The 8,898-nt window shown below is 36.0% G+C and overlaps 1 long non-coding RNA gene across 1 annotated transcript; it reads right to left on the bottom strand.

Annotated features, from left to right (window-relative positions):
• Positions 1-1,011: 1,011 nt before the first annotated feature.
• On the bottom strand, positions 1,012-4,172 carry LOC144706630 (uncharacterized). Its single transcript, XR_013582286.1, has 3 exons — positions 3,923-4,172; positions 2,191-2,783; positions 1,012-1,181 (listed from the first exon to the last, which is right to left on the bottom strand). It is a non-coding gene; the product is annotated as an uncharacterized LOC144706630 (long non-coding RNA).
• Between the last annotated feature and the right edge of the window lie 4,726 nt (positions 4,173-8,898).

Raw genomic sequence — 8,898 nt, forward strand, 5'->3', positions numbered from 1 at the left:
TATTTTTTATAAGAATATACATGAAGGCACATTTTTAACTTCTTATGACGGAAGATCTATGTGAAAGTATTGGGGTATTTTGACTGTGTAGCTATGACTCAATGTGATCTTGAGTTAAACTGTAGGTTTTAGGTTATGTACTAAATGAACTATAATAATTCACTGGTAGCGTAAAAAAAACTTTCTGAGTTATTTACAAGGAACCAAGGATTTGATGCTTGTTTACTGGTGAAAGTTAATCTGGAAGTCGTGGGATTTTTATGTTTAAACTTCAACATCTCACTAAATTTAATATTTATCGAGGTTGCAGTCTGATGCTCTAGTACCAAGAAGAAGAACACATATTTTCCTATGATTTAAGTTGGGTACTATAACTGTTTCCACATATCTTCACAATCTACATAGTTGCACAATATTATTTCACATAAAGGAGTCATGAGCTGAGTAAAATCATTTGGATACTGGGTGAAAATGAAGCCAAATGATTTTATCAGGTAACAACAAGAGTCCAAGTGATTAAATGCACATGGATGAATTCTTCATAATTGAGGGGATAGGAGATGGATTAGTTTAAATTATGAACAATGGGGCTATTCAGCGCTTGGTAACATGAACATAGAGTTCGATATGTTTGGTATGGGGTTGAGTTTCTACCATCCAGATCTGCAGTGAGATTTCTCTGTTGAGACACTGATGTATTTCACGATATCATTTCTTTTCAATGCCTGGCTATCATTCAAGTATGAACCATGATATGTTGTCAACCATATTCATGAATGGGGCTAAGATTACTGTAATGACATAATGAGTTCATTGGATATCATTTTTTTCAACCAGCATTCCCATTAACTATTACTTCCCTATACAAGGTTTTAAAACCTACATAAAACCATACCTAACAGGTATAATAAGTGCTATGATCAAACCTTAACTTATACCCAACATTTAAAGTTCTCATACTCCAAACCTGTTGTATCATATGAAAGCATTAAAACAGGTTAAGAGGGAGAAAGTGATGACAGATGTTGTTGCCGCAAAGATTATGAGGGACACATACATGCATCAAAATGTGGATTCTATGTTAAATGATGAAGGAAATTCTATCAGCATCTTTCGGAATCTATGGAGTCTTCAGGTACCATGATCTATCACATCTGTCATGGCTGGCGGCATCTTGTGAGCTGGGGACAAACGAATCAAACGAACAGAATAAGCGCCGAAACTGGAATCAATGGTTGAAGACAAAGGAAGAAGGCTGAGGAGGAGAACTAAATAAGGGAAAAGTGAATGGGCTTCTATCCACATGTACGACGTATCAAATCATCAGTGCAGGAAACAATGACAGAAGCGAGACGGAGAAATCCTGTCTGAGGAAAGAACATGCAAGGAAAAAGCCAGAGAAGGAGAACCCATCCCCAGACTGGGTTTCTTCAGCCCTCGCACAAACTCTTTGGAAGACAGAGAAAGTAGTATTTTTCTTATCGCATGTGTTGGGTTTCAAAGAAAAGGATAGAGACGATCCATAGATAGATAGATAGATAAATAGAGCGGCAGTTATACGTGAAGATTAATAGAGATGGGTAATAGATAAACAGAGAGAGAGATAGGAACAGAGAGATATCGAGAGAGAGCGAGGGAGATAGATAAATAGAGAGGGAGTTATACCGAGATTAATAGAGATAGACAATAGATAAACGCAGTGTGAGAGAGGTGGGGACAGAGATATCGAGAGAGAGGGAGATAGAGATAGAGAGAGAGATAGAGAAAGAGACTGAGATAGAGATCGAGAGAGATTAAGAGAGATAAAGACAGATTAAGAGAGATTAAGAGAGATAAAGGGAGAGATAAATAGAGATTATGAGAGATAAAGAGAGGGAGAGAGAGGGATAGAGATAGAGATAGAGAGGGAGAGAGAGAGGGATAGAGATAGAGATAGAGATAGAGAGGGAGAGAGAGAGGGATAGAGATAGAGAAAGAGAGAGAGAGGGATAGAGATAGAGATAGAGATAGAGATACAGATACAGATACAGATACATATACAGATACAGATATAGATAGAGGTAGAGATAGAGATAGAGATAGAGATAGAGAGAGAGATAGAGAGAGATCTTGTCATAGGAAGAGAGACGATGGAGAGACGTCGATGGAGAAGCTCCAAAGAAGCAGGACAAACAGAGGTTCCTTATCTACCTACGCGGCAGCTTTGAAAAGTTACAGCAGAAGGCTATGAATATCCCCGGCCGCCTCTCCTTGGATCTTCCTCAAACGATTATTCTCCCTTTGTTTAAATCAAGAGAGACTACTTCTCCTTGGACTCTCTGCCCGGGTTGATTCTTGACGACCATCGCTCTCTACAAATACCGAGGAGACCCAGATCAAACAAACCACAGCGTTCGCCATGAGAGGAGAAGGAACAAGCGATCCCACTGCCGCCATCGCCCTGCTTCAAGAGAGATTCAGGCTGCTGCAGAAGGAAAAGGAAATGCGAGAAAGAAGGGAAAACCTCACAGCGAGGCTTCCTCTTCCTCCTCGCCATAGCCAGCAGCTTGCGACGTCGGCTAGATGGCTCACAACTTCAGACTTACAGACTTCTCAAGCTCGCTCTGGCGTCGTTTCTTCATCTTTTTCTTCTTCTTCTTCATCTTCTTTTGGTGGCAACTCCGCCATTGTTGACGTTGATGAAGACGTCGATACCTCTCTGCACCTGTAAGATGTAGTCTTTGTCGTACTGGAAGCCTGTCAAGTTATATCTTTGTCTATCTTTCGACGAGGAAGAGTAGGACCTGTAAGAATTACAAACACGTAAAGTGTATTTTCTGGTTCAGAAACTTTGCACCGTCTTCGTTCATTAGATTATAATGGAAGTCACGAAACATACCCAAATCTTAGAAAAAGGAGGAACAGTGGTGAAAAATTGTGTTTGCAAATAACTGATGCTAGAGAACAATTTTGTTATCTCGTTGGATAAAAGTGGGAGGTATTTTGAAATTTACGAAAAGGGTCTTCTATTTTTGGTCCAGATACTTTGCCATGCCTTCGTTCTTTATATCTAAATAAAGTCACACCTACCTGATAAGCTCAATTTTACTGTGATTTTTACTGGTTATTTAGCAAGATAATCGTGTGAGGTTGAGAGCTTATACAACAAAATTTATAACCTCACGGCTTAGGGAGAGTGAGGGTCGATCCTCAGGGAGCAGAGAAACAGCAGAAAATGTCTTCGGTTCACTTTGAATTATCAGATCAGAATGTTGAATTTCAGCAATGGAAAGAAATATCTACAGTCCAATTCGATAATTCTTCCAGTAGCTTGTACCACTCAGGATTACTCCGCAAGATTAGAATCTGAGTTTAACCACAAGCAGAATCCTATAGTTTCAATTAAATAATGAAATGGGCTGCAACTACGGTCTAGTCAATTCATCAAACACCTAACAGGTGTTTGATTATGCACGACCAGAACCTGCAGCTCGCAGGGGGAAGCTGCACGAGCTCACAACTGCTTGCGGTGCAAGCAGCTGCGTGCACACAGAGTGGGCTCGTGGCTGCGCGACACAAGCTCGCGGCCACGGCCTCAAAAGCGCCCACCCGCCTGCAACACGCTCGAACAAGTGTGTTGCACGTCCGCGCGGGTGTGCGGCAACACTTGCGGCGCAAGCGCACAAGCCCGTGCGACCAGCGGTTGCAGCTGCTGTGCGCGAGCGCACAGCGGTGCCTGTGGCGTGCGCGCACAGGTGCCTGCCCCTTGCGCTGCACAGGAGCTCAAGCAAACTTTCGTTTATGCAGATAGGTTTCTGATAGGTGGAGTAGATTGATAGGAGCTTGAACAAAGGAATAAACAAACACAAACAAACACAAAAACTATGAACTGATATTCAAACTAACACAAAGCAACAACACAGATTGGGAAATGCTGAAGAACCTTTGATGATTCTCCAGCCCCAACTGAGATTGTCTGAAATGGGAAGAGTACACCACTGAACTGAAGAACTCACTCCAACCAAGGTCACTTCCTTGCGGCGAGGTGGAGGTCTTCGATCTTCAGTTAATCTTCAGCTTGTTTCTCCTCCCAACTCCAATGCTCAGCAGCTCTTGGAGGGTGCAGAAATCCTCTTCTCCAAGCCCTTGTTTCCTTAGAGAAAATTCTGAACACCTAAACTCCTCTCAAGAGAGTATTTATAGGTTTTCTCTTAAGTCATGCCCAGGGGCATTTTCGTAATTTTTGCCACTTCAAATTTTTGCCCACTTCTCTTGATCCTCCTCTCTTCCTTGATCTTCTTAACCTGTTTTTGAATGTTCACTAGCCATAAAATGTTAAATATATTCCACTTGATTCAAAGAATCAAGTGGGGTTAGTGATTTCATAAAACAATACATATGCATGAACTTAGCATGAATTCACAAGATAATTGTAATGAATTTAAACTTAAGAACTTGATTATTTGATGACATATTTTAGAGTCATCACTACCCCATCAGAAAATATAGAGGAATAATAATAAAAAATTGTTCACAATTACAAGGATGATATAAAACAGCAGTGATATCTCTTTGGACGAAAATAGGATGCGGTATGGAAATTATGAAAATGTACCTTCTATTTCAGTTCTAAAATTTTTCTCTGCCTTCATCCGTAATATAAGAAGAAGTCAAGTAATACATACAAATTCGTCAAAATGAAAGAATTTTATTCAAAAATATTTTCGAATCAATTAATGATAAGAAATTAACTGCACAGATGAGAAGTGAAAAATAAATAAAGTACATTCTATCACACTTTTAAAAAACATAACGCTACCTTTGTTGTACGTTCAAATAAATCAACCAGCCTGCATAGTGCAGTAGTGTAAGTATATTATTCAGAAATAATTATTAAAGTTTGCACTGGGGTATTTATGATCAGCTCAAATATAATTGGTTCAAAAGGCATTTTTAAATGTGGCGGGGTAGACAAAAAGCTTCTTATACTTCAATCTTTAGAATTTGAAGTCACATTTCAGAAAGTGGAGTTATCACCACATTTTTGTCCGAATTGGAAATATATTTATTAGTTATTGAGGGAAAATCATGAAACCAAAGAAGAAATATTAGTTTTTCCATGTCTCCTTCCCTAAGATAGAAGGAAGATGGGAATGAAACCACATATCGGTATTTACTTTTAAAAAATAACCTTATATTATTTTTAGAATTTCTTAAAACTAAAATTTTGTCCAAATGTGTGGATATTTACAAAGTGTGTGGATCTTACCATTACATTGTGAGGCTACTGAAAAATAAATGCTATCAGGGAGATAAAAGAATAGCTCATTAAAATGATACTCTCATGATTTTTTAATATAATGTACTACATTTTCAGGTTGAAAATGTTCTAAATTATCTTTGTAACCTCAAATAAGTCATTACACACAGGTATCAGATGGTCTTCCTTATTTTGCTAAAAAAATCATTGCACAGTGAAACTCTGCCCTAATGGAGCAATGTAATCCTAGCCTAATGTGAATTATATTATTTGTGGCTACTGAAAAGATGTCTTATTTTTTTATTAATGAAGACGTGATATAAGAGAATATGAGAGTTAAAAAAGTGGTATATTGTATTTTTCAGGTTACCAACACAAATTGTTTGAAATGGGAACTTATCGACCAAGTCTTTGTTTAGAGTATTTTGGATCTACTAATGAGGTATATGATGAACTTTAGTAATATTCCTATCTCCTGTGATTTATAAGAAGTGGCCTGAAATAACATCTCAAAATTATATATTTAAAATTAGTCAGATTTGTCATGACATCTTATAATTGATAAATTTACTCACACATTCTCTTACAAATATGTCAGTTATTTCATGATAGATCTCAGATATTTCTTTTTGGCTAATATGTGGTCAAAGCATTTGATCGATATTGATAGTCTGATTACTTTTCCCCTTTTATTTTTTAAATTTAATGAAAATTTACTTTTCCATACATAAATAAAATGTGTGAAATTTGTTTGAATTGTTTTTTTAATTTTTATTGTATATGTGACTAAATAATGAATTCTAGAAGCTATCAAGATCAACTGACTACCGGTTGATAAAAATTCAATGTAGATCATGAAAAGAATTAAATAACCTTGATTTAACTCAAAATTTGTTTTGAATATTTCCAAAAATAAAAGTACAAGTACACATTGTCTATATAAATGAATTTTATTCAATATTTGATCTCTTTACTTACTGACTATTTTAATAGTTCAGTTAACACTGACCAAAATATGCATATAATATTTGAACTTGTCAATTATCTGTCAAATGAAGTATGATCAATAACAAAACTTAAACCATTGTAAAAGGAGCCTAAAATATTTAAAAAACAAAAAATAAATTCCCAAATAGATGATTTGATCCATTTAAACGTTAGTTTTAATCATTATTATTGAGAAATTAAGTATGAAATCCAAGTAATTTAATAGAAATTGGTTTCTTTGTTCATATAACTGAATTACTGATACAATTAAGACATCTTCTCGTTACTGATTGAGGTTTTGTGCCGTGCCACTTAAGACTATACGCATTTCTAATAATAGTGGAAGAAATCATTTATTTTTAATATGTTAAGTAATGAAGATTTTTCACTGAAGCTTCAAGATAATATCTTTATTATCGTATTTCCTACGCATCTCGAATTCATTAATGACAATACAATATAAGTCAACATAGTAAACATATATTAATTATATTTTTAGTGCCTATATTAATCTAGAAAACTATTGCAGAAGAATACTGACTGAAAAATCATGTGGCTTTGAGACATTTTATGACCACATATTACTGAACGTTTCTGGATTGAAGGTATCTACAATATTGGCATGTTGGTTGCAAGACAAGATGTTTGTGCATGCATAGCAAATAAAACTTAAGTAATTTGTGTAATCTCTATACGATCAAAATTTTACCTAACCCTAGGTTGTCCCAACTCTTTTCTTCCTTTTGTCAGATTGGCTTAGTTGGTCTAACTAGACCCCCAACCTGCAGTCTTATATGTGTTTGGTTAGTCTACCTACTAGTATGTTGGGCCCTATCCAAGAAATCCGGAATAAATTTTTAAAAAATGATAATCAAATGGGATGGAATTTACTCCCATGAATATGTTTTACAAAAAAAGTGTGAGTTACACTCGGGAAATCGGATATTATCATATTGGATTAAAAATCACCAAAATATATGATTAACTTCAAGTCTTAATTATGGTCTGATCAAAATATTTGATCAAATACCATTGAACATATCCTTGTTGGGCTCAACAAAATATTTGGCCAAATACCAGAAGGGGCATAGGTATTACTTGTAAGCTTACTAGAGATAGTAAAAATGAGAAAGTACAATGGGGGGCACATGAATGTGGAGCTAGTGTTTGTAAATTGTGGCTTGTGTGTGTGTGGCAGAAGTGACTAAGGTACAAGTGGTTGGATAGGGCGTAACGATTGTAGAGTTAAAGGATAGCTACAAAAAGAGTTGATATTGGAGTATATGGCTTAAGCTAACTTATGAGGGGGATGTGAAGGCCAAGGGAGATTAACTTCACAAAGCATATGGTGATAATCCTAAAATGAGCGATGCATCTACTCTATAGTCCCTTTGAAAATCTTCACAAATTCTTACATGATAACATGAATTCATATCATGTACTCACATGATACAATATGTACTTACATGATGTGGTGGAAACCGTAAGCTGACTGATGCGTCTGGTCTACATCCTTTTGATAATCTTCACAATTTTCTATAAGATAGCATGGATTCATATCATGTGATTACACATCATTTATCCAATATTTGATCGTAGTGATTGAAATAATCCATGATATCAATTTTTATAAAAAATATATTCTTGCAATAACATAGTTTACCCATTTTACAACTTTAAGATGAGTAATTAAAATACCGCAAATGCATGCTACGATTTCCCTGAATTATTATGATTTTTCAGATTTTTTGGAATTCTTTTAAAGTTGCATCCCTTTTAGTTCAGAAATAAATGATTTATATAAGTTAGAATATTTATTTTGAGGATTCACTCCCACTGACTTCTGGAATTATGGGCTTTATGGATCTTCATAACAAGTGGCAAAGTGGGTTAGAAGAGTATCCCTGGGTTAGCGAGTTATAGAGCGAGAAGAAAGTCAAATGGTCTAGAAAATAGGGTTTCCAAGAGGACAATCGGCCAAATTAATTCATCGTGGACTGACTCAAACTGGATTTCAAGTGCTGGAGAGAAGTGTCGTGTAGCAGATCATTGTTGGTATCCATATCCAAAGAGCACTATTATTCTGGTTTCATTTGATTTTGATTAGAAAACCAGATCAATTTTGATATTGATATGAAAGAACAATATGCAACATTGCTATAATTAAACATTATTGTGGATATCATTTTTCTTCCAACAACAGTATCAAGTAATACAAGTCTATGCATAGTTAATATCTTTAATGATATTTGATACCCTTATCAATACCCGTATTTGATACCACCATTGGGACTTACAAACTCTACATATGGCGCCACCCATATTTATCCTAGCCACGGATTTGGACTAAGATCTTGAAAGCGATGTGAAATAACAAATTTTAGTAGATTCAAGGGTTTTCTTGGTTATACCTCTGGTTCCTCATCTTCACTTTCCCACTTAATGCAAGGAACTGGTAGTACATAGAGGCACAAAGCATAGAAGAGTGATGTAGCCAGAGCCCTCAAGGTGATATATGACATAGTTCAATAATACTATATCATACTATTAATCTGGTTAATTCACATTGCAGTGGTATAAATGGTCCTAAGACCTGTTACGCCAAAGCTGTCTTGTCTTTGGTGATTTTTTTTCATATGTACGACACCCCATGAAACAGCGACGAGGCATGA

This window comes from Wolffia australiana, chromosome 8 (assembly GCF_029677425.1).
Source record: "Wolffia australiana isolate 7733 chromosome 8, ASM2967742v1".
Taxonomy (NCBI): domain Eukaryota; kingdom Viridiplantae; phylum Streptophyta; class Magnoliopsida; order Alismatales; family Araceae; genus Wolffia; species Wolffia australiana.